Here is a 27,372-nt window from a genome sequence, read left to right on the forward strand (position 1 = left end):
AAAAAGAAATATTCGTACACAAAGACTGAAAACTTCAGAGAGCGTATCCACAGATCTTTACTGGAAAGGCAATTGTTCTAGTTTAGAAACATGATGGGCTGCAAGAAATCCCATCTAACCTCAAAGAGTTTTAAGCGTAGACATGTGGATGTGCAGACATTTTCTCAACTGCTCTTACAGAACATGGACTGAAGTAGATCTGATGTTTTTGACATCTACCTGGAAGTGGAACCCCTGTGTCCTCAGCTGACAAACTCAGACATCTACACACAGAAAGATGAATGCACATGTTTCAAATCTATGCACACAGCTTTCATGGTACAGAGGAAAAAAGCAATATCCCCTAAAGTAAATTATCAATGTCCCCATTATGCCCTAAATTTTATCAACAACTAGGACTCATCAGAGCAATGTATATGTCTTGAATGTTGTGTATGTTCAGAATACAGAGGTATTTAAATATGCTGCCTGTGTTCATTCATATCTTAGTCCCTCTTTTTTCCTGTTTTTTTCTCATGCTACATTTGTTGAAAGAGGATATGAAAAATAGTTAACATAGAATCTGAGTGAGAAATTTGAATGAACCCCCTAATGTTGCAGCACTACAGGAAGAGAAATATGTATAAACTATTCTTTTATCTGCAAAACTGTATCCACACTAGGGGTTTAACTAATATACATTCTGTTCATTTCTATGTCAATAGTGTCAAATTGGTACTAGAGTTGGCCAGAAAACAAGAATTTTATTTTGCCAAAAAGTCATGGTTTCAGAAAATATTTTCAGTCTGTACTGGGACAAAGCTGAGACCATTCCAGAAAAATCCACAGCAAAAAATGTATGTGAAAAAGTCTTTTCCCTTAGTATCTTATAACTCCCCCATGTGCTCACAGGGACTACTGTATTGCAGCTGTACTAGTAATGAAATTGCCCAGGGACTGCTGTCTGACCTGAGGCCAGCTCGCACGGCTTGTGTTGACACAGTTAATTGCTTTTACCCCCCAAAACCATGCTGACTGCATCTATACTGGCTCAAACTATCCCCTCAGCTGTGCTGGGACATTTTTGGGAGAGAGGCAGTTAGCCCAGGCCAAACTATTGCCAAGGACCATGCTAACAATTTAACTGCACAGACAACCATCTGCCCATGCTCAGGTTTGTGCTGGCTCTGTTTCACATACTGAAATAAGAATGCTCAGGAGACCATACTGAAGTCCTTGCTCTTGTTCTCCTATGCCAAAGGAGTTTTCCATGCCATTAGCTATTTTGAGAAGGGATTTCTCTGCCTGGTTTTGATGAGAAATTCCAGCCTCAGCTTGCAAAACAGTCCTGACAAAAAAATTAATGGAAACACATGCACTGGTGTAAAAAGTTCAGATGAATCTGCATTTTTCTTCAAAAAATTCGTGCTGTTGATAAAGTCCACTGGTTCAATGATTGATTTAAGACATGGAGTATTCATCTGTACTTCAGGCCTTGAATGTATCTGGCTGGTTTTCCAAGGCCATAGTTGCTAATGCAATTCACTCCATAGCAATTACATTGTGGTTTTATCTGCGTAAGAGCTGGATTAAACAATCTTGCAAATATCAAAGGATATAAATATTCCTTTTTTTTTTCCTTCTCTTTTTTCATTATCTTCCTGACTGTGGTGGCTTCACTCACTCCTAACACAGTTGATAGATACAGTGTGTTTGGAGACTAAAGGCACATATGCTTTGTCCTATGCTAATTCCTAAGAAAAGTACCTCCTTGAGCATTCATCAGTGCAAGAACCAAGTATTTGAATAACGATAGAACAAATAAACAAAGGGATTTGATGGAACTGAAAGTTCATTTGCATTTTATGAAGTTTTTCTCAGATCTTATTTTGTCACTTCATGCACTGTCACATTTTTCCTTCTTTCTTGTTTATTAAACAAGTCATTATTTCAGTAAAGAGAAGCATGTCCACTTAATTCCTGCTCACTTCAGAACCTGATTTCACACCATGGAAAAATGAATAGGGAAATCTTGAGCATGTTTGAAGTGGTTTTAAAATTCTTCCCTTCTTTATAAGACAAGTTATGTTTATCAGTAGCTTTAACTTTAGGGCATCTACAAAGGGACTGGTTTGTCAGCAGAAGACTTATAAGTCTCCCTAACAGTATCAAAGACATGAGGGGTCTCTCAATGGTAGGATGCTAGAGTTGCACACTAAAGATAGCAGACACATGCTTCATGGAAGTAGCACTACTGAAATATAAACAAGCCCCCTTCATCCAGACATTTTTGGTTATGTTTACAGATTAAATCTCAGGATGTGTATATTAGATGTTCTTGTTTCAGGATATTAATGGCAAAATGAACCTGTTTTTGATGTTTAAGTCACATTAATGTCTGATGGACTGTTAAAATGTTAAAGGGTACACCAGACATGCTGTAGTATGTGACATATGTTAGTCATACCATACTAGCTAGGAATTTGGATTTGTTTATAATGAACGTAAATTGACTGAATTTAACCCCCCTCTACCTCCTCCAACAGTTAAATCACATTAGGTTCCATTTCCTCTGAAAGACAGTCTTGAAAAATTAGATGAAACTTGAAAAGCAGTGGTATTCAGATTTCAACAGTAGTACATAAAAGTAACCTGCTTAGCAATAGGAATTTATGTGACCTGTGGATAAATAATTGGATATCAGAAGATCAGTCAGAGGTAGCTGCTTGCTCTTCAAGAAGTTTTGTGCAAGAAAATAATCATCTTAACTCTTGAGCTACCATCAGAATAGTTGCAATCCTTACAATAAATAATTTTCATCCTGGACACATTTGTGGTCAGGGTGATTTAATTAACTCTATTTTATAAAAATTGTGAGCAGGAACGTTATCAAAATAGAACTTCTTCAGAATCAGACATGCAAGGAGAAAGACCAAATGAAGCAGGAAAATTTATCTCATATTTTAGGCATTTCACAGCCACTAAGGTAGCCTCATTGTTTCCTTATTTTTCTCACCTGTGACTATCCTGCATTTCTAACTTTTATACTAGCATCATAAACTTTTTTGGACAGAGGTAATACTTTCCTCTTTGCTTCTGTGATTGCTTTTCAGTGCATGACCACATCACTATGACATTGAAAGCTGAATTTACCTTTTTTTTAAACATTGTTAAATTGCATGTTAGTATGAGTGTTGCAGGTGTAGGGAAGGATTGCTTGCTTGTTAAGGGTGTTCTTTTTTTGTTAGTATGGCAGATTTTGGATCAATTGAAGAAAATGAAAACTTAAATAGTTGTTAAAGGCAAGGAGCTGCAAATACACTGGGATCTGCTATAGCCATAGGAGCCTTCTTCACTAAGCTCAGCCTCCCAGCGAACCTCTCACGAGGTGTCTATCTCCCTGCAGAGTCCAGCTGTAATCAGGGTGACATCTCAGCCTAGAAGTCAACCAGCCATCAATACAGTCAATATCCTGTGCCAACATATACCCAGGAGGAGAGAATAAATGGTGACCTGGGGAGAAGCAAAAAGAAAAGTTTTCCAAGTGCTAAGAAACAATCTGGGTCTGAATTCTGCTAATGAGGAAAGCAGGGGAGACAGTGGCTGAAAAGTGTGGTCAGCATTACAGTGCCGTCATCATTTGAACAAAACACTGCTGAGAAATGCTTTAAAATATTGCCAGTGAATTGAACTCGTAGACTCTGGGAAAAATCAGGCAGTAAAAATGTTCTTCTCTCCAAATTCTCTGTCTTTTCTGTAAATACACCCCTTTCCTCATGCCAGGCAGCACAGCAGAGGTGTCACAGACATCAAAGACATTTCTGCTGGCTGTACAGCAACCAGAGAGTCCATCTTCTCAGAGGAAATATTCAGAAGGACCCTCCAGATGGTACACATCATTTTCCACTGCTGTAAAGTGAGCTATGAAGCAGAACAAAATGAACTCAATAGGCTGAGGGATCTGGCTCCTTATAGCAAATTTGTATTTGAAGACACTGCTACACAGACTGATGCTAATAAATGAACAGATCAAACCTGATGTCTCTGGATCTATAGCTCTGAAGAAATATTTCCTTTCTGCTTTCTTGAACATCACCTTCACAGAGGAAAATGAGAGCAACCATGAACTTAAACCGGTCAGGCATTTTAATGCTAAAAACTAACACAGCTGTATTTTCAGAGATGATATTACTTTACTGTATGTACTCTGATCACTTTTAATTTTGCAGGGTGACTCAAAAGATACCACCAATTTCTCCTCAGATTCACTAGAAGAAAAGTGGTTTTGTACAGGGTACTCTTGCAGTTTTGGAATTGGATCATAAGTCCTGGCTCAGCAAGGGTGAAGTTCTCTCTGAGGAACAGTGAATCTCTTTTCCTTTCAGCTTTTTAAGACGTCTATGACTGACACACTCTTGGTGGAATACCAACAGTAAATCATATCTATGTAGAAAATAAATTTCAGAGGATTTTCAGATTTAGTGTTAGGCCAGTTAGGCAAAACTTTTGAAAATTTCAAAATTATCTGGAAGAGAAAGTTTTAAGAAAAATATCTCGTACCAACTGAAATGTCTCTGAGAGAAACATTTGATTATGGTTGACTTTTTAATTGTACTGAGAACACAAAATGAAACACATCATAAGAACATTAAACATGCAAAACTATTTTGAAAGGAAATATTAGATGCCGGGGGCCAAAATTATAAAACAGGACATTTTGGCAATGTCAGAATATTCCTCTCTGCCAAAATTTAATTTCAGCAAATCTAATAAGACTGTGCAAAGCATTTTCATTTCAGAACATCTGCATTTTTAAATTGTACTATTTTTTTTTTTCTGGCCAGCAGTAGCATAATAATGATTCTAAGAATATATGATTAATCCACCTGTACCTGCACATCTTCCTAGCGAAGAGTAAGAGAATACTCTTAAAATCAGTTTCTATTTTGAGAGGCATAGAAAGAAGTTTCAATTAAATGCAAAAGAGTTCCATTTATATGCAATTAAAATAGTCAAGGAATTATAAAATATGTTCTTATAATGGTGTGAGAATATGATAGACACAAGGGTTGACTCAATGAGTTCTGGTTTTAATCTTAGCATCAAAAAATGGAACTGATGCCACCTTATTTTAGTTATTTAAACATTATTCCAGGGCTGTCTTTGTCTTGTTGGGGGTAGTTACTGAGAGGAGAGAGGCACTCCCAATGGAAGATTAATCCCAACCAAAAATAGGTGCCTAAGGTACATGAGATAACTTTTCCTCTGTAAATTTATACAGCCTGGGTGAGGTGTCTGTGGAATACTGTCACATTTTGGCACAGAATTCCAGTTTTTGCAAAAAGCTGATAATACTAGAAAAGTGAGACGAAAAATACCTCACAAGAAAATGAAAACAATTCATAATAAGTGGTTCAGTAACTTCTGATATTTCTTAGGGCATCACTTGTAAAAACGCTGCTCAGAGTGATGTCCCATCCTTCTCCCCCTGTGATAAAAGAAAGAAAATGCAAGGAAAAGAGATTTAAAGCAGACCCTCCTCAGAACAGGTCTTGGTGCTTCCACACAGCAGCAGTGAAGGGAGCCTTGATGATGCTCTCAGGCAACAGGCTGTGCTGATGAATGGGCAGTCAGAGTTCAGGCTTGAGCTGGTGGGTATCGAGCTTCTACCTGCGTGGTGGTTTGCTCCATACATATAATGAGACAGAGAAGAGCTTACATTCACTTTACACAAGGTAAGACATGAAAAGAAAAAACTTCTGTTTCTTCTGCTTTAGCTTGCAGAGGAATTGCAACCAAAAGAGCAGCCATTGTAAGAGCAAATCTTATAACACGATGTGTTTTTCCCCAAAGGACCATCCTAGTCCTTCATTATCTGTTAAGCAAAGTCCTCTGACATGCCTAGGACGGGACTTAAGCATAAATGGTTGTCACACGGATCTCAGTCTTGTGGTATGCTGTAGGTCTTATGGGAGTAGAGTGGAAAACTTGTCTTTAACTGAATCTGAGTAGAACTTCGAGAGGCTGCATGGATCTCAAATTTGTCTTCAGGGTATACAACAGTTCGTAAGACTGCTACTTTTTTGTGACATAGCTTTTATGGGGGTAGAGCCAGAATATTAAGCTCATTACTTCCAGATGGAAAGGTTGGACAAGACAAAAATCCTTGGCTTTGGGACCATGGACAGAGTGGTGTGATATGGACATGACATATTGAAGTAATCTAGATAGAAGATACAATGTTAGCCAAGGTTGTCAGTTGGATACTTTTTAAAACATTATATGGTTTGTAACAAGGTATTGTGTATCCTTCAAAACCCTCCAGATTGAAATCCTGGAAAGACAGTGGGGAAAATTGTGATTATTTTGCTTAAGTTACTAGAGTTCATTTTATATATATTAAGAGCTTGGCATCATTTGCCTGCAAGAAATTTCAGGCCAACAATTTATACTGTATGAGCAATGTACATCATGCTAGCAGCACTTAAATGAGTCCAGGTGCTCATTTGTAACTTGGGATCTTGTGTGTTCTTATTCATGGGCTGTACACCGATAATAGCGAAGTGCCTCGAACGAGAATGCGGCTCAGCTCTGTCTCAGGAACCACACATCTGTTCACAGACCTTTCTGCAGGAAATCCTTACGGCTACACAGAGGCCTTTCCACCAGGGGGCATGAAAAGTCCGTAAGATTAATCACTCTTCCACCCTCTTTTGCTTTGGATGTTTTGCCAGGGAAGATTGCTTCAAGCCCATTTAGCAGGCAGGAGCCCCATTGTACATATTCAAAATGTGTATTGGCTAAGTGAGAAGTAGGAACAAAGGGAGACACATTACAAGGACTTGAGCAGACCTGCACACGGGACATAGCTATTTCATGTAATTTTTATTGTTCAGATGAGCTGTATATCTGCTCTTGAATACTGTGTGAAAAATGTTTGTTCATACAGATTGGACATTTATGCTTTCTCTGACTTCAGAGAACATATATCAAAAAACCTTTCACTTTAGCATTTAAAACAAACCCGTATTAGGATTTTTTCCTTTCATGTGCTTTCACAGCTCCAGGGATGAGCACAGAAGTCTTTCTCAGAGACTTGGATAGATCAGAGGTGACTAAATTTCTAAAAAGTTTTTAGACACCACTTCAGAGAGGTATAATACTAATTCCTGTGCCATTCCCTACTGCTGTCCAAATGCACTTAAGAAAATGCTTCATCTTACTCTTATAAATACAGCCTCTTACCTCTTTGACTTTGAAGGCAATCTATCTCCATTAATAAAATTAGTAACTCAATCACTTTATCCAACAGGGTTGGTTCAGTAAGTTCCTAAAATTCACTCGATTGCCTGTTCTGTATGCAGAATAAATTGAATACAAATAGGGAGCTCTTTGCTCTAAAGGGAAGCTTTGAACAAGATAAACATTATGACTCTCAAGGGAACTGTGAAAATTTGGGAAAACACAAGGTATATTCTCTAAGGTAAATAGGTCTGTTAGCCTGTCTCTCTTCAATGTTTGAAGGATTTCATTCTTATCTGCATATTTCACCCTTACCCATTGCTAAATGTTCTCTGGTTCCACACTCATTGTTGAGAAAGCACTGTTAGTGAAATTGCAATGAAAAGCTGATCATACCTTTCCCACATGCACCAGCCTTTACAGAAGGTCTCATAAATAGATCCAACGGGACACTGAGAAGCACAGAGGTGCAATGTCTGCAGTCAGCCTGCTGTGCAACAGCTCAAATCACGCACAGGGAATTTTCCAAGGCTGTGGATTAAAATATTAGTCACAGATAGTCTCTCTTTTTTTTTAAGTCTTTACTACTCCACTCTTTAAGTACTGAGCACATTACAAAAAAAAAAAAAAAAAAAGGGCAGAGGGGCTCCATTTTAAAGAAAACAGTAATAAACAGACTCATGTAGAGTCCTGGGAAGATCAGAGGATGCCGTGGCAGTAAGTAATAGCCATTCCACTTTCAGTAACTATTAGCCCTGAAAGTTTTTCAGATGACCTATTTTCTAGAAAGACTGTAATGTAATTCTTAAAATCTGGGATTCTCTTTTAGTTAACTGGCTTCTACTCACATTAACTGAAATCTATTCCATCTCTTTCAGAGTTACAGAACTGGGTAACAAATTAAAAAGAAAAATATGGACTGATTAATTTTATTTTAACCTGAGAAGACATCAGGTAATTTGACCTGATAAACACTGTTATATAACGTGTTCCTATCTGAATTAAGGCCAACAGTTGTTCTCAGACAAAGTATATCTTTGCAACAGGGTCTGAGTCTGCATTTGAAAATAGAATAAGATGAATGCTTCTCTCATTCATGTAAACCCACCAGTTAATCACAGTTCAGCCACTTAAAACTATCCTACATTCTGTTTGAAAAAGAACCCATGGCATATGACCTTATTAGGGGAGATCACAGACTATAGAATAAATGAACCTATGAACAGACTTAATTATTTAAATTTCAGAGACAGGAAAATTCCTCAGTCATCCTGAAAGAAATAAAATGAGACATAGTAATAGAGACCAAAATGGATGTGATCAATATCTCTCATAAGCAGAAAATAAGACTGTAAGAACAGCACAGTATAAACTTCTTACTAGGAAGTGCTGAAAGATCCTCAGACATTGTTATCCATCAGGTCAAATTAAAAACATATTTACTGTATTTATCACCTCAAATTTTGAATTTAGAATGATTAAGTAGATAAAAGAAAACTGGCAACAGCAGTCTTTCTTCTGTGTATTATCATGGAAAAAATAGAAATGGATTGAAATGCAGACTTCGAAGGTAGTGGAGAACATGCAAGAAGAGGGCTGAGGATGTCAAACAGTAAACTCACGATGTAGTGGTGGGAGTTCAGCAGCTGTGTAATGGTTCATGGGGCCAATAACTCTGAACCTTGTTCATTGCAAAGAAATTCTGGTATGCACGTTTTGGGCACAAAAGCCTTTACACTGAAAAACCCTCATCAGAGTTCCCACAGCCATGGGGCTCTGCCCTGGGATGGGTATGAAGCTATGTGTCTGGAAAGAAAACCACAGCAAAGGAGTCAATGTACACCACATTTTATGCTTCAGTGAAGCATGGAACAAAACTGAGCAGACATTTGTTTTGGAGGACCATCATTTACCTCCAAACTGCAGGATTGAGAGAATGGCAATGCACTGCCAAGGACAGAAGGAAGAGATGGAGTTTCACTGAGCTGTGAAAAGAGATGGTCAGTCCACAGGCAGGGAACCTGTGCTCCTTCACAGTCTGTGTGATTTCATTACGTCTCAGCTCCCTGGAAGCACATTAGTGTATCTCAACACAGCCTGATGCTTAGATGACACCAGTTTTGGCTGCACTGTGAAACTCTGCAACACCACCATGTTCCAGTATCCTTTCACTTCCTGTGGTGCTGCAAGGTAATTTACAGACAGCAAAATTTTAAGAATAAGTGGAAAATTAACTGGGACTGGTAATTCTTCTAAAAATAAGCATGTAGGACCCAGATGGGATGCAGCCAGGACATTCAGGATGAGTGACCACAACTACTAAGCTGATTCCCTGGCCTCTCTAGTCCTAGTAGAGGCAATCCTAGCAGGAGCAGTCTAATCCCCAACAAATCTGTTCCTCTGAAGGATGAGCATGTCAACCAGAAGGCACACGTTTTCCATGGGAATCACTGAAATTGTACTGTGTCTTGTCAGTGATTGAATCACAGACTCAGACCGGCAGCGAAACTGAATCGTTTATTCAAAGGAATGAGCTGGTTTTATACACTTTTCCAAGGCACAGTATTTCCTTACATGGTAATTCTCACTACATGACCTATCCCATGTTGCCACATCAGTAACACACTTTCTAGATGTCCTTCTATGGGGTCATCACTCGCTGTTCACCCGTCCATCAGCTCCCAGCAGGCTCCTCTCTGTAGGGGTCTGCCCTGTGACACCTCCTCCCCCCAGGGCCCAGTGGAGACAAGCTTCTCTGTGCTGCCTGTGCTTCTCTGTGCTGCCTGTGCTCCTTTGTGCTGCCATGTGCCTCTGCAGGCAGGTTTTACAGCTCACAACCCAATTCTATCTTGTAATTCCCCATAGTGTCTTATGTCCAAAGTCTAATGGGATGATCATAATGGCCCCTTTGACCCAGAAGATTATGGCTCAGTGGTAGTTTGTAACAAATACAGTAGCCAAGAGATTTAGAAAGATAATTTTGACCAAAGCGATTTCAGAAAAACATCAGAGAAAAACTGACACTGAAAGGATTCCCCTCTACAAGCAGATACATCAAATTAAAAGACACAGTTACTTACAGGAAACAGAAAGATTCTTTCAAGACTTAAAACTTGGGAAAAGCATCAGCTACAGACAGATTTCCTGCAGCTTTTTAAAATATGTTTTTGCAACAGCTGTCTCAAGTTCTGTGGAAATATTCCAGAAGGGAATCCTGTCCCATGACAGAAGGACTGCTTTGATCACAGTGATTATAAAAGCAGATACCAAAGGTCACAGTGACAGAAACTTTCTAATTTTTTTTTCTGAATGTGGAACCTAACATATTAACTGAGACTTTAGCTACTTGGATATGTGAAATTGCTCCTATTCTCACCCTAAAGATTTAAACAACTTTGATGAAATGCAATTTTCAGCAGTCAGTACTCAGAACAGGCTTTCCTTTAGTGCATCAAGCTCAGCTAACTGTGAGATCAGCCTGCCTTTGCTTTGCTGAGAAGGCAGAAGATGTAGGTGGAGTATTCTAGGTTGAAAACATTTTGAGGAAAATTAAAAAAATTACCTTGATATTTATGAATTGTCTTCTACTTCCCCACTCCTATTAGCAAACACTGATTACTAAAATATTATTTTCTAAATTATGAGGATCCACCTTTTCCCCTTTATGCTACATTCTTTCCTATGTTTTATATGGATCTTTTTCTTATGCCAAAACCACTGACAACAAAATATGTGCTTTAAAGGAAGATTCTCTGCTAGAACGTTTTTGAATCTCAGAAACCTAAAATTTTTCACCTTAATGACCTACCCCATACCTTAAGCTTCATATACTTCCATGCAGAATGAAACAAACCATGGCAATTGGAGATATCCAAGGGACTAAAGCAGAAAGTATTTTATTTACTTTCAACTGACTTTACACAGACACAGCAGTTTGTGAATCCTGTCCAAAGCAGTTTCTGAGTTATGACCATGCTGCATATTAAGAAGGAGAAAGAGATGTCCGAAAGATCCTTTTATCAGTGCTACAGCATATGGAAAGCTAGAATGAATATCCATCCTTGGCTCTCCTACTTGCATTACAGGTTTATTACTGCTTGCATTCCTGTTTTGTGCGAGAGCTGTGAGACTATGTACAGCATGGACTAATACAGGATGATGGAGACAAAGAATATCCTGCTATTGCTATTTGTACTTCACAAGCTGGCAACAGCAAAAAGGATCTATTTTTCAAAGCTGTCAGAAATCTGGAGGCAACAACACTTAGGTGCCTCATGTTTACTTGCTTGCTTGGTTGCTATGTGAGTTTTATTAGGAAGCTAAATCCTGCACTGGCAAACAAATAAACACTTTGTTCCTAACCCTGATAAGGAAGCCCAAGGGTCGAAGGAAGAAAAGGGGAGCAGTGTCTTGGTTACAATTCAGCTTCACAGACTGGGAGCAAGAGAGCACAGACTACCCCTCTTTCTTATCACTTCTCTTGGATTTTTGGGATGTAGGTTTCAGTGCTGAGGGCCATGCGTGGGAGTGAGCTAGGTGAAAAGTTTCCCACACCAAAACCAGTTGTCCTCAAGAGAGATGGTTATTCCTGGCCCCTTCTTTTTCAACCCAAGCAGGATGCAAATAGCCAGGAGTCCCTGTTTCTCTCAGGGTAAACCTCCTGACCATGTAAATCCTGGCATCTTCTGCCTGCACAGATCCAGACATCACAACTGAGCCTCTCCCAGATATGAGCCACCAATGAAAACTGAGCAGAAGCTGGAAACCATGAGACAGAGCAATTCCCAAGTCTGCCTGCTTCACAGTACCCACAGGAGGTCAGAGGGCAGCTGATCCCTCCCTCCCATGCCACCTCCTGCTCATTTTCCATGACTATTCAGAAGGCAGCCTTTCTCCTTGAGGCATGGAGGCCTCTTGGTGCTCAGAACTGGCAAGTGATGTGGTAGAACACTGTCACTTTGGGGATAGCCTTGGCTATGGTTGGCATTCTCATATGCTTTTCTCTTTGTGAATCTGTTCCTATGCCCCTTTTGGTAAAGGGACTTGGATTCTTAAGCCGTTTAGGAGCTTCAACATGTTTCTCCCAAAGTAACTGCCCCGAGGTCACAGAGGAAATCTGTAGCAGAACTGGGAAATAAATCAAGATCTGAGTCCCAGTCTGGAACCTCAGACACAAAACTACCATTTTTCATAGGAGGCTTAAATATGTGATGAGTTCTTTTATAATCATATAGTTTCCTTTCCAATGCCTAAAGTTTTCTTGCTACAATCATTAAACTACTAGCTGTCCACTTTTAACAGTTCTGCAGGAATTCTTTCATGTCAGTAGTGTTTGATAATAGGCCACATATGAGGTTCCAAACTTACTTTTTCCATTATTAACCTTTCATTTACTGATATTTCCCTCAGTATGTTTTGTTCTTATACCCTCCTGCACCATATGTTTATAATCATCTGAAAATTCTGAGTAATCCCATTATTTTTCTATTCTCTCACACATAATAAATGTGGGCTGAGTTCCAGGATAATTTATGCAGGATTAAAACATGGAATTGGCTTCAATGCTTCATCAATGATGTCTTTAGAGTTTATCTCCCAAATTTGTATCGTTTTCAGGGCTAAAAGTCTGGTAGATGGAGATCACAAGCACAGGCACACACATTCACACACATCTTGAATACCAAACTAAGTGAAAGACGATGAAAAAACAGGATTCTGCAAGGAAAAATACCTCATTCAAAACATATTGAAATCCAGAAGAAGACTTCCTTCCATTTTGCTGTGCATCACACTAGCTCTCTACGTTTAACAGGGAAGCTTGAAACAATTATTGTACTGATGAAGTGTAGGATTGTAGAAAAGTTTTTCCAAAGGGCAGGCACAAGCAGTGAGTGTATGACAAGAAACAGTTGAGTATGTGACAGGAGAAATAGTAACTGAGAAAAATCTGGAAGCCTAAAGAGAACAAGATTCAGTCTATAAACCCAATGTGTGAGGCAGCAGCTAACACCTCTCCGAGTCCATTGGTTTTAATTAGCCTGTTTTCCTTTGCTCCAAAGGAGAAAAAAGCACCAAAGGCCTTCCTTCAGAGAGTCCACTGCCTGCAACTCCCAGTGAACGAGCTGGTTTGGCTTCTTTAATCTTCAAATTCAGTGGGAGGCCAAAGGAGCCCCAAAGGCTGTGTGACCAGAGTCGCTGAAGGCTTCGAGGTGATGAGAGCACTGCAAGTGCAGGTGGGGCCACGGGGACCCCAAAGCCAAGCACAGACAAGTGACAATAGAGGGAGGAGCAAGCTCTGAAGATAATGAGGGAGGACAGGAATCACCAGGAGCTGCACTTGCTGGAGGCAGATTTTGGCAGCTGGCTCAGGACTTACAGTCAATTTTAACAACCATTCTACCAAACCTACTGAACCATCTCCAGCTATATAGCTACAGAACCATCTCCAGCTATAGAGCTATAGAGCTGTGGCCTCAGGCAATGGGCCAAACATCCATCATGAAGATAAATGTGTTCCCCTCAGCATGCAGCCTTTGTTCCAGTAGATGACATAGGCTTTTGGTAAGACAGAAGACATAAATGTAGCATGAAAACCCCAGGTTCCTTCAGACAAGTGCAAGCTTCTGCTTATAAAGAGAAAATCAGATGTTTCCTAGAAACTACCTTTATTCCAACTACTTATTATTTTTCTAAACTCCCACAACCAGCATTGTTTTCAATGGTAGGTATTAGCTTGAAACAAAAATAATTTTAGGAGATCTTGGGTGAACACAAAAGTTATTTTTTTAAATTACGAAAATTCATTTCTTGGCCAATTCAAAAAAAAATTACTTGTTCACTTAACCCTAGTGACTTTCATATGCTTTTGGATACGGAAGGAATACCGACAGCTGTGGTCAGGGATAGGTGAAGGACCATGTTTGGGGTGTGGAAGGAGAGCAGGATACCTTTTTGGTGCAAATTGACTTACATGTATGTTAAATTGTGGCAATGACTTTCTAGGGTAGGACTCAAAAACTGAAATGAGGAAAAAAAAAGATTGGTGCATAGAAATAAATGAAACAAGTGGAAAAGGCAAGAGTGGGAAGGATGGTAAAAAACTAATTCTACTTGAGAGAAGAGACAGAAAAATCTTTGGCCATAGGGTCAAAATGTTCTCCACAGCCCAGGCTGCACCTTAGCAGTGGGACACACTGTGTCTCTTGTATTTCAAGTGAATTCCAGCAAGAGAGAAAATGAATTTGCAAAAGAAGGCCCTTCAGGAAAACATTTCAGTAATTTGGAGTAGGCTAAAAGGTGTGATGCAAATAGAAGAAGGTGGTGCATACGGATTGGGATAACTGCAACCAGTTTAGCATTGGTCTCTAATCCCAGATGAGAGAGGTATCTTATGAGAAAGAGGGTTTTTATTTTGCAACTAAAGAATATATAGCAGTGACTTCATATGACAGCTGTAAATGTCACTTGCTTCATTTTGTAACTTCTGAGTGCAGGACATCAAAACCCAAAACCTTTTAGCCTAGTCTCCATCTGTATATTTTTTGTATCTGATGAGAAATAGTCTGTCCCTACATTTATTACAGGGTACTTATGGGCCTTTCCAGTCTGGACTGAAAACTTTCACAGCACACTCCTGAAGACACTTCACCCCTTGTGGTGCCCTTCTGGGCAGTGGAACTGAGTGTTACCTGATGGGAAGGGGTTGTGCTGCAGCATTAGATGAGGGGCAGTGACAGGGTGCCGGCAGAAAGTCCGGATAACAAGGATTAATCAGGCAGTTCTAGAAGGATTCATAATGATCTGATGCACAGGGCTAGGGCTGCAACAGCTCATTCCTCTATTTTTAAAGAAAATGAGGTCTTCAGTCCTCTGCAGAGGGAGGAACAACATCTGTATGAGGAAATTAAATGGGCCAAGGACTGTGATTTGTCCCTAAGGCCATCTGGCATGGCATGGCTCATATTCATACCCTTCCAAAACAAAGAGAAGGGTGGTCCTCAGTCTGTGTCACCTGAATTGTGCCCAGGCATTATCCTGGATGGTGTTTGATGCCAAAAACAGTACCAGAGAGCCAATTTAACTGTGTGGATAACTGGGTGACAGTAGTGGGTCTGTATCCAGACCTTGGTTAGTCTGCTGATAACGTCACTGCCAATTAATCTTACCTTCTCTTTGATTACTTCTTGATACTCTACCTTCCTTGGCAAAAAAGTTTACTAAATAACAACAAAAACAAGAACAATGACAACAAAAAATTATTACCTAAATATTTATCTGGAGAAGGTCAGGAGAGCACTGGAACATGTACTTGGACAAAGAAGGTAAGATGACACTGCCGGGATGATGTCAGTATTCTGATTTGGAGAACTGGCATGGTTTTGAACCATTTACTACCCATAAGCTCATTTTGTAAAGTGATTTTCTTGTGTGCAAGTTAGGTTGCATTTAAAGGACAGTAAACTGTACCCTTGTCTCCCAGACTGCATCACAAACTTTCTAACTCTTGCAAATAAAATTTTTTAAAATTATGTTTTTAATAGCCGCAAACTATTATTATTAAATGCAAACTAAAATTACAGCAATGAGTAAAAATAATCTCTTTTTTTTTGAAAACCAAAAGTGCAAAACTGCAAAAATGGTGAATACGTACTCTGAGCACTATAAATTAAAAAAAAAAAATGGGGCAAATACTGTGCTTCGAACTTATCAGTGACAGTGCAATGCAGACAGCTCCCACAACTCTGAACATTACAGACTACAGCTGTTGGTGGCTGTGGGTTTTCTGCCTGATGACCTTTCAGGAATCTGAAGAGCTGGAAGAAATATTGTTGCAGCAATAAAGTCATATTTGGGTCAGAGGCGTCTGAGGCGGGCACTGGTGTGGTCAGTGGTTTGGGTTCTTGAGGACCTTGCCTTTCAAGTCTGATAGTTCTTTGGAGGTCTGGGGATCCAGACACAGAGCCACTTGAGGCTGCAGGATGAGAGAGAGTGGGAGGGAAGTTTCAGTACAACTTGTTTTCCATAAGAGCTGCTTGTCTGTTCAAAACCACATTAATCTCCCTGTCCTTTCCTACTGACTCCTGGGTCATTGCAAGGTTTCTCTGTCGACTTCCCGCTCATGGAAACACTGCTCTCTGCCAGTTCCCGAGCTGCCTTTTCACATGTTTAGCTGCAGTTCTGAAAAGTTGTGATTTCTCCAACCATTTCATACCTCTCAGATTTTGCAAGACATTTTGATAAGGGAAATGTACCCCAAAGCCACTTTGGTAAATCTTGCTCATAGTTCAAAAAATAACCAAGGGTTTGTTTTTCCTCCAGTTTCTATCACAAATAAACAATTTCTGTCTTAAAATGTCATCCTCATAATCTCTCATCAGCATCAAGGGGGCTGAAGATAGTAAGTGCTTTCCAACCTATGTTCATATGCCTGAAAGTCCTGTTTCAATGAACAGTCTTTGTATTCCAAAGGTCTTTGCAGCCAACTGCTTCAAGTAGCTGGCTTGATATTTTTCGTGTAGGTCTCTGTCACAGAAACAGTGGGTTTGCAAGCTTTGACACCAGCTTTGTCTTTATGTGCAGGAAATGTTGAGATAGAATGAGGACAGGATATTTCATGAAATAGGGAAGCAGGCACTAGATATTCTGGGCAGGTAGGTGTTCTGGCCACTGACATCTGTGCAGCTGTAATTCAACATTGGAGAATTTCTCACTGATCCATGAGCTCAGGGAACAGGGAAAATGATTGCTTAGGAGGTCTAAGGGGAGCAAAGCAAGATATTTTCTCTTGCTAGTCACCTGCTGTTTTGAGACTGTGGGAAAATTTAGCCATTTATTCTGGAATAAGTGAAAAAGATATAGTGCAGTGTTAATGGAGGTTATGTGTTCATTTTCTAGGCTTTTCAGCACAAGGCTTGTGATGAAATACATGAAGTTTGGAAATTGCTGCTGGGTCCATTTGCAGTTAATATGACTTGAATACACTGTTAGCTGGTACCTGTGGTACAAGGAAAACACATTCCATGGCCTTGCACTAATGGGTACTACAGGATGGACTTTAAAAGTTCCTCCAAGATACCTTAAAAGCAGTTCAGTACATGATCAATGGAATGATTTTAAATGTTCTCCATAAATTATTTTATTCCTAGTTTCTGACACCCTTCATGGAGGACACCAGGCAAAGTGACCTGAGCTGGATCTGGAGCTTTGGAGGGGAGCAGGGGATTGGAGGCAGAAGATCCTGCAGCAGGAGGAGCATGAAGGGTCAAATGCTGGGTGTGTAGCAGGAGAGTTGTAAAAGCTACTGGGTACTGCAGGGTAGTTAGACCACACCCCAAACAGTGCACAAAAGAGGGGAGATATGGGAAGGGTTGTAAGCAGGGTGAAAATAGTAGGGCTGAGATACATAAGTGTATGGGATAACAAATGGCAAAGTTTCTGATATTGTAGTCAAGGAGTTGTAACATTTCCCTGAGTAGACGCAGAGGGCATGGTAGGTGTGACTGGTCTCAGCCACAGTCCTGCCAGTCATGAGTCTGTTACTGGTTTTCCGGGAAGTCATGGTGTTAAATCTGGCTTTCTGGACTACTTCCAGCAAGAAACATCTGTGTTTCAACCTATCTGCAGCTCATATTTAACTGTGAATTTTACAGCAATTTGAATTTATAATCAAATATTTGCAAGTCACAGACATTACGTAACACTTATTGCACAGAGGTAATGAAGATGTCAGGAACAGGCTGGGACAATCTGGGCAGGCTATTTGAAAGCCATTGTGATACAGTCTGTGAAATCAGACTTGGTCTTAATCTTGTACTATGGCAACTACTGTGGAGGTGCTGATGATATCTCTGTGCTGTTGCCATGGTGCATTCTTGCCAAAATGCCCCTTGTTGCCTGTTGGAGTAGCCCATGTCCTGACAGGACAAAACCAGGTAATGCCATTCTTCACTGGGATTGCGGACCCTGCTAGAATGAGACTCAGATTTGCACTGTTCGAGCTTCTGTTGGCAGAGGAAAATAACTGAGCACAGAAAGTATGCACCAAAGAAGTACACCTGACAGCTCCAATGATACACACTTTCACTGCAGAAAACCATGCCGATGATAAGGTTTTGTTTGAAATAGCAAGGAGGTGTTTTCTCTTCAGTAGTGTGAACTGTGTAAAAATCTCTGGACGCAACATTCTTCACTATCTTGCTTTGCATAATATGGATGTCATGTGTATTTTTTCCCTGCTCTCTAACTGTTTGCCTTGTCCCACAGGCTCTCCATATGATAGCAAGATACATTTAATTGAAATAAAAGGCATTTTTCCACTCTAGGTCATAGACTAACCCAAATATAGTGACAGAGAATATATATGAACATCTATCCAGATCCTATAGGTTGAAGTATTTTAAAGACAGAGATTAATCCTTCCTGCCTAGCAGACAGATGTTTTGTGAAAATAGAAAACAGAGGAAAATAATCTTCATCTTTCTACACACTGCGTAATACCTAGAACTGGGTGTTCCTTTCTGGGACTGCAGCACTCTCCCCACTTTGACATTTCCCCATCTCTCTCCTGGAGCAACTTCTGTTGTCAGCTCACCCTCTATCACTGCTTTCTCCAACCCTTCCAGCCATGGAAATGTCTTTGCGACTGCAAGACCAGTCTTTTGGATTTAGCAGAGCATAAATGGTTTTCTGTGAGAGAGGAGGATCATATTTTCTCAATCACCATTTTTTCAGAGTTTTGGTACCTGAGCTTCCTCTGGCAGCTCAGATGAACTCATGATTACTTTCTCACTGTGAGAAAGGCTAGATGAACTTTAAAAGATATTCCTGTGGGCAAACTGAGATCAGAGATAGCCATCTCACAATGGACAAAGGTGTTGTGTCTGAGTCCTAGAAAATGGGTTGTGGTAGCAGTGTCCTCCTAAACATTTTAGGATGACTTTGGTCCCTCACTGTGGTTTCTTAATAGATCTGAATGATATGAACCCATTTTTTCCTCGTGCACTGCTTAGGATGATAGTGTGGCTATGTCTAGCAGGGGAACCTGAACATCTGCTCATTTTAATTTTTAGAGCAGTCTCTGATCTTCCCAAACAAACCTCAGCCACTGTTCAAAGTTTAGCAAGGACTTAAGACTGTTCTTGGTAGTAGTTTGGGTGTACCTGCCAAGCTTTAGAGGCTATGGGAATTCAATACAAAGGACATGGCCAGGCAGGGACTCAGACACAGAGGATGTGCTGTAGCCCTACTTAGTCCAAAGATACCTGACCTCTAGTAGTGGATCTTACCAGGGTTCAGTTAGAAGTGAGGGATAATGTGCACAGCAGTGCAAACCTAAGCTGTTTCTCTTCATCCAGTGATCAGGAAAGATGTGTCCCACAGGATCATGCAGAAAAATTTGCAGGAATGTGAAACCAAAACTATCCCAGTGATGTCCTGGCCAGCAGAGGCCCCTCAGAGCTGGGTGGTTTGAGCTTTGTTTTCCTGTTTTCTGTTCTCCACCTCTGACCACAATCTCTCTTGGTTGTCTGGGTTCCTATCCAGGTTCCTGCATATAAAAAGGATGTAAATAATGGAATACCATCACTCCTGTTATATCATCAAAGCATTTTGATACTGATGAAAGACAATGACCTGCACCATGTTATGGCTCATGACTAGAGTTTGTTAGAGGCCAGTTGATACACAAAGCATTTAAAAATAATTTTAGAATTTGTCTTGTGTAAATGTTAATACAATTTTAGAGCTAGATCATGAATTTTGTCCTTGGAGTTTGTGGCTGAATGTATGACTAGGATTCTTCTGTGATATCATAATGAAAATAACAGTAGTATCACTGTAGTCCAGGGCATTGCTGAAGACAATAGGAAATTTTTTTAACAGAGGAAGACAGTCACGGAAAAGCTAGATGTTCTGTTATGCAGAAAATGTTCTCATCTCAAAAAGCCCCATGGCAGCAATTTAACAAAAATAAAGCCCTAAAAAAAAGCACCCCACCAAAACCAGCCCAAAATCCCAAGCCAAACTAGGAAGTACTGGAAGCACTGAGGACTAAAACATGCAGTAGGCTGAGGAATAAGATACCATTATTCAAAGCATCCCTTCTTAGCACTGCAGTGCCTCTGAGGTGTGGGGGAAGCAAAAGAAAAACCAATCAACTTTTTCATTAATATTTTTAGTATTATATCTTAGTTCAGAATTTCAGGGGAAAATAAATAATTTGTGGAATTCTTTGGATTATTATATTATCTGCACATACCTGTTTTACTATTAAAAAGGAGCCAGACATCAGTAGCAATTATTACAAATACATGGATTCAGGCAATGCTTAGATAAAAGCTATCAGAGGAAACAACATAATAATGTTTTTTTTCATAATAACAAGAAGACTACAGAGAGAATAAATTTTTCCCTTTGGGATACTCCAGCACAGAGATGCATGAGCAGGTTGGTGGGACCTCACAGGCAAACCAGAGTGCAGGGGCACAGCAGAAAGAGGAGGATGAGACAGAGGGAAGGACATTGGTGTGCACATCCATCCACATGGATCCACTTTTTTTTTCACTGCTGGCCAGAACACTTCACAATTTCCATAGCTGGGAAGACATAGCCTTGAAATTATTATGTATTTTCTAATCTATCTACAGTACAAGGTTGAGGACTAATGAGGGGGGAAACCAGGCACCTGTGGATAAGTCTCTTTTGGAAGGCTTTCAGGATCCTCTGCTGACTCCATTCTAGACACCAATCTCTTGGAAACTGTAGAGTGGCAGTTTGCCTCACATGAATGTGAGAACACTGGGCACTCTTGTGGCAATGAAGATGGCAAAGCCACACTGATTTATGGGGTATTGTCACAATAGGACTTTTAAGGGAGATGATAATAAAATGGTTGGGATTGTATAAAACAATCTCTTCTTTATATCATGCCCACCAGAAGGCTTCAGCCATGATATATTTATCTGTTAGCATACCTCTGTGGGTGCATAACTTCTATCATCTCAGTGCAGAAATGGAGGACAGGTCAAGCAACAGGTATCTTAGCTTGTCCAATATACCAAATGGAGAGAAAAATTCTAAAATGAAAACTTTAATCAGCTAGGTTCATCCTGAATTACATCTCAGTACTTATAAATGCTTCACCTTAGTGTTAACGGAGTCAAGTCCGTATTAATCTTCTCCAGGTGCCTCAGTTTTGGTCCTCAGCTCCCAGCTGTCTCAGTTTTGGCAGCACTGAGAAAGCCAGTGGTTAAATCATCCTTGTGCCCTGAAAGAAGGCATAAATTAAAAACTGTTCCAGTCAGCCTCCTCTCAGCCTACACCCTACAGAATGGGCTTCAGGCAAAATGCGGCTGTTCCCTGTCTTTTATCCCACACCACTGTCTGTCCTGCTTACAGAGCACCTAAGAGGTGCATTCCATCCTTAGCTCATCTGTGGGTTTGTGCAGGACCTGTGTGGGAAGGCGGATGGAGGGGCTGGAAGGAGGGCTACCTCTACTCAGACAGTATAAGGGCAAAACCAGCCACACCAGCTGAAAAGTGAGCACAAAGGGGTTGTTCTGGAAGGGCTATTTTTAGCTTCGTTTGGATCATATTAAGTATTCACAGGTGTCCAAGACTCTGTTTCTCCCACTCAGGGATGCTACAAGGCCAGATTTGATTCTTCCAAAAGACCTATGAATAAGAGAGAGCAGTGACGGCCTTGATCCAAAACAATTGCTGTAACTAATGTGTTGTCAGTAGTGACAAATGTGGAGGAAAGGTGATTTTTTTCATCTGTGAAAAAAAGGAATGGTCTAGATTCATTGTTGAGATGTGCTGTGGCTCCTCAACTCCACAGCAGCATCTAGAAATGTGAATCCTAAACAGAAGGGATGCTTTAGTCCCAGAGGAGCAGGATTTTAGCCACATCCTTCCTTGTTCACCTGTTTTCCATCATCTGTATCACTCAGTTTTCTATTAAGTAACTCGGATTTGACAAATCTTTCTGATGCCATGCTTCGGAATTGGAACAGAACTGCCTTTCCCAATAGTGCAGGCCACTGTTTTTCTGCAAACCCATCTTCTTTCACTGAGTAGGAATCTTTCCTGTGTCTCTATAAATACTTTTTGCCACCATACTAGACTATACTAATTAATAATTCTGTGTGGTTGGAGCTTGGTAGAATGAACATGGATTTAGCAGACAGAAGGACTACAGAGTAAATCAGAGAGAGAACAACTTTTTCTAGCACAGTCAGATATTTCTTTTTTCCCCATGACAGGGTAATGTGTTACTTATTACCAGTAATGAAGGAGAAAAAAAAGGAGCAGAAAGAAAGCACTGAGCAGAAGAAATTGTTTAAAAAACCCCAAACTAAACCCAAAACCTCTTGCTCAGTGGGCACTGGCTGGTCACACAGTTAACTACATTGCTGCTCTGATATCTGATAAAGTGCAAATGGATTGAAGCACAGGAAGGTGTTCTATAGCATAAATATTTTCTGAAGCGGGAACCCTAGATGCTGCTAACAGACTGAGACTTGTGTAACTATCCTGCAAGTTTCTAGAAACTTGAATACCTTATAATTTTTTGTAATACACCATATTTCCGTAATGCAAAGTGCTCAAAAATAGCAATTAATGATGTGATTTGTATTTACATAGTGGAGAGTATTAGGAATATGAGTGAACTTGACAAAGATTGGTAGATGAACTGCTTTTCCAGTATCTATAAAGCTGGGATATTTGGCACTTGCTAGGAATGAATATTCCATATTGAGGATTTAAAACTTTCCGTAATTCTTACATATATAAGTTGCAATTTTGACACCTGCCCTGTAAAGTGCAAGTGTGAGGAATGGACTCACAGGCATAATCATCTTCCATATACTTTTTTGAACATTCATATGACTTTTCCAAATAATTACTCTTTGAATTTTATACATTTTTATACCAGGTGGCAAACTGCAGTGGTATAAACTGCATAGTACCTTGTTATGTAATGGGAAAGCATGCGATACCTGGCAATATATCCAATAAAATCTACACCTACCACCTCCTCCGTATGAGTGGGTTGTTTACTACACTTTGTGGGTTGGATTAGTGTTTTCTGTCTGCAGGTTTCATGAGCTCTGTCTTCATTGTGCACACCAATTTGCAGCATTCCCTCATGCCAAGACACTTGTATATGGTTTTATCGAGGGTGACAGTGATTTATTCAAAGAAAAATTTCTGTCTACATTTCATGGTGAGTTTGGCAACCATTTCTTTTCCAAACTTGCCATATCCTTCAAGAAAGAGGAATTAGGTTTAAGAGGCTCTGCAGCTGTTTGGCATCTGATATTCAGAGCTTATTATTATTAGTGATTTGTGATCTCTAACCAGTCAAATCATTCCTTTCTCTAAACATTTTTTACTTTATTTTTTTCACAGGGAATGTAAAACTTTCCTCCTTTCAAGTCCAATGAAGGGAGGTGAAGACATTTATTTTTCAAATGTTAATAAAATGAACTTTATATTATTATTTCAATGACTGATTAAAAATATTATTTATACCATACAAGTGCTTCCATGCATATTATAGGGTGTTTCATTTGTGATCCAGCTGAGATAGAACAGTTCCCTTTCACTTAGCAGTCCTAGAGAATGACCCCAAATTATTCACAGAACCTTATGCAAAGTAAACAGAAGTACCTCTGTGTAACATATACATTTATGGTTTTTCATTCTATGGAAAAAAGAGATTTCTGTTTGCAAAGATTTTGGGAAGTCCTGTGGCTTGTTTGAAGTGGGATGTCAAATAACTGAGCACAGTGATCTCATTGGTGTTAGACTCCATGAATCTATAACGAGCTACACTATGCACAGCAATCACAGGCCCCATTCCCCTGGCTCCAATGGCAGTGAACCCACTTAAACTGGTGGAGGACTTCGCCCAACATCCTCTCTTTCTCTGCTTTCACCAGAACGGGCAACTAAATCTTGCTAATTGAATTGTCCTGGGCAGGTTCTCAATAAGCCTCCCCATGGATTTTGTTGATGCAAATCAGTGAGTTTGTCCTGGTTTTTCAGAACAAGCCCCTCATGCTGAGCTGTGCCAGGCTTGGCACTGGCCGTGAGCCACAATGGGAACTGTGGTCGTGGCACTGAAGCTCAACAAAAGTCAGCAAGCTCTGCTTTCTAAGGAAACCTCTATATGGATGTCTAGCACCAGAGGTCAGTGCTATCAACTGTGTTATCTGAAATCACATCTCATTCAAACATTTATTTTTCCTTAATATGGATCTGAAGCAAAGTTTCCTTTGTCATGTGTTTCCTTGGAACCTGCTTATGCTGGAGCCTCAAGTTGGTACTGGGGCCGTGTACTTGGGCCAACAGCTTGCCACAAACTGCCTATGGGTGATATTAATTGCTAATAATTATAATTTATATATTAAATGAATATTATTTATATATTAAAGATAGTAGCTTATTTTTCCCTTTAATACATCTTTCATCTGGAAATCCTTCAAGAACTATAGCATTGTTACTGAAGTATGAAAAGGATCTTGAGGAGCATTAATTTAATTATTCTGCAGGTGAATAAATGTGGCAGACCCTAGGGTTATGAAGCAGTCTCAACTCCTAGTTGCCTTCCATAGCCACTAGAAAATGCTATGTAAAAGACACCAGGGTAAACTAAAACGTCTTATTAAAAACTCTTTTTGGTTGCATTTACACCATTCTGCTGAGTACAGTAAGCTTTCACTAAAGACTTTTGGTTTGTTGTGTCAGTATGCCCAAAACAATGATTGTTGTGTTAAAAATCCTCGTGGAAATCTGTGCTAAAACTGTGATTTTTCTATCTCATTCTTTGTCTTTTCCCCTTCTTTTCCAGGACTCTCTGTTCTGTAAAATGCAGAGGTGCTTCCAAGATGAGTCTCACACTCAGAGATACTCATGATACTCCCAGGTTGCCATCAGTGGGCTTTTGGCCAGTTATCCTAGCCCACAGAACTGGCAGAGTATAATCAGAGCTCTTGGCCAGGAACCCAGAGCCATTCCCAAAGTAGAAAATTAGTCCTTAAAAATAGTGATCTGGCCACTACAGCTGAGGAACAGTTTCAGTAGTATGCTTGTAAGAAGCTATTCTCATTTCCATCAGAAAATTTTCTGGCTAAAACTTATTAGATTATGGTTGGAATAGGGTTGGTATCAAGTGTTCAAAGACAGCCAAGAGTGACTATTAGATATGGTCCAGGAATCCAGAAAACCGATTTCTACTACTGGCATATGAGTATTCATGAAAAAATAATCTGAGTTTTCTGTTCTTTCAGTTCATGTGTTTGTCCAAACTGAGTGATTACATGGATGACATTTATAAAGCACCTTGAGACCTGCAGAGTACTAGTCTAACAGCTGGGTGTTATTATTGGTCTGTTCAGTTGATGTTTTATACTATAACCATAGCAATGCTAAATCTGAATGACTTCCAAAGGTAAAAATAAACAATGTGGTTATTTAACATAATTTCTCCCATAAAGGGAGGTGTGTATTTATTTTTAGTTCAGGCCTAAAAAATATTAGCAAAATCCAGATTGGAAGGATAAGCAGAAAGGAAAGTATAAGGAAAAAGGTTGGATTTGGACTAAAAAGTGAGATTTGCATATCTCCCATTGGAATTAATTTTATTATTCTGACTTATAAATCTTACCTTATGTAAATGAGTTTCACCGATGGAAAGATTTCCAGAGAAAGGAGCTTCTAGCAGTGGTTAATATCTTGATGGTGAGAGAGTCCATTACATATGTTAAGTTCTGTAGGCAAAAGGAAACACAAGGGTTCATCTTTTATGCATCATGAGTAAATGTTTAACACTGTGGAAAAGGCTTCAAAAGCTAAAAGAAACAGTTGGTAGGAAGGCTTGACATTTGACCAAGGACAGCTGCAAAATCTTTTCCTCCTGTTATGATGAAAAACAGTTAGAAATATTTACCTGAGACCAAAAACCAGTGCTTTGGCAGGTTTTTAACACCGTTTCAGAGAAAGTAAGTTACAGTTCTCTGTTTATTCTCTTGTCCTGTATTTCCTTGGTGTCAGTTTTAAAGATTCTTAGAATTATGGCATAGAGTCACCCCCACTTCTAGATCCATCAGGCTTAAAAAAAAAAGGTGCGTGATGTCCCCAGTGATGTACCTGATTTCTCTCGCAGTTGTAGCTTCATAGCTCCCTTGCCCACCGTATCCTATGAAAATTCATGATGTTACAAGGATAGCTCTGTAAAAAACCCTTCGAAGCAAGGACGAGGAACTAAGCCACAGATGCTATGTCTATTGGTATTCTATATGCTAAAAGTATTTGCCCCTGGGAGTGATTTGAGCTTGAGGGGTGCAGAATGGTCACACCCAGGCTGTCCAGAGCACACTGACCACACACACACAATATAGCACTTGCCTGTGAATCTCCTCTGTCCCTGTGTGGTATCTCTGTGGCAGTGAGACTTGATTATCTTATAGCTTTTAACAGTTTATGGTGTTAAAAATATTTTCTATGCTGTCTTGCAGCCCATTTTTATGGCATGAGACAGATACTCTGTGCTGCACACCTTGGAGCATGACAGCATACGGGAGTGCTTGAAGTCTCCAAGCACCCTGCCTGGAGAGGGTTACAGGGCTGTGTAGAGATCCAAGTCAGGTACATTTATCTGTTCTGCTTACTGGTAGAAGTCTGGAAGCAAAATTTCCCCAAGAAATGCACCTGATGGTTTCTAATGGAACTAACTAACCTATTCCTGAAGGAAGCCTAGACGTGAACCGCACTGCATCTGCACAGGGTAGACTGCCATGGGACCACGATGGATGAAGGAAGTGGGAACACAGGCATTTGAGAGTACAGACACATCCAGATGAAAAAAGATACGTACTCATGAGCTGAGTGAAGTTACAAACACATTTCACAGTCTGGGTTCTGCAGAGGAGTCCATAGAGACAGAACAAAGACAGTGTCCTAAAGCAGCCAGTGGGACTGTCCCAAAAAGTCTGTGGAAACGCAGGAACTTCAGCTAAAAGAGAGAATGATGCCAAAGCACCCACTCCTTTGTTTGTTCTACACATGTGACTGTTTTTGCTTATTACCACTGATGTCTTAAGTGTCAAACACCAAGAACTGAGTCTCCATAAACAGTTGTTTTGGAAG

General features: G+C 39.9%; 1 long non-coding RNA gene across 1 annotated transcript; it reads right to left on the bottom strand.

Moving 5' to 3' along the window:
* Positions 1-11,093: 11,093 nt before the first annotated feature.
* Positions 11,094-26,672, bottom strand: LOC104685417. Its single transcript, XR_751107.4, has 3 exons — positions 25,892-26,672; positions 21,361-21,484; positions 11,094-19,765 (listed from the first exon to the last, which is right to left on the bottom strand). It is a non-coding gene; the product is annotated as an uncharacterized LOC104685417 (long non-coding RNA).
* Between the last annotated feature and the right edge of the window lie 700 nt (positions 26,673-27,372).

This window comes from Corvus cornix, chromosome 3 (assembly GCF_000738735.6).
Source record: "Corvus cornix cornix isolate S_Up_H32 chromosome 3, ASM73873v5, whole genome shotgun sequence".
Taxonomy (NCBI): Eukaryota; Metazoa; Chordata; class Aves; order Passeriformes; family Corvidae; genus Corvus; species Corvus cornix.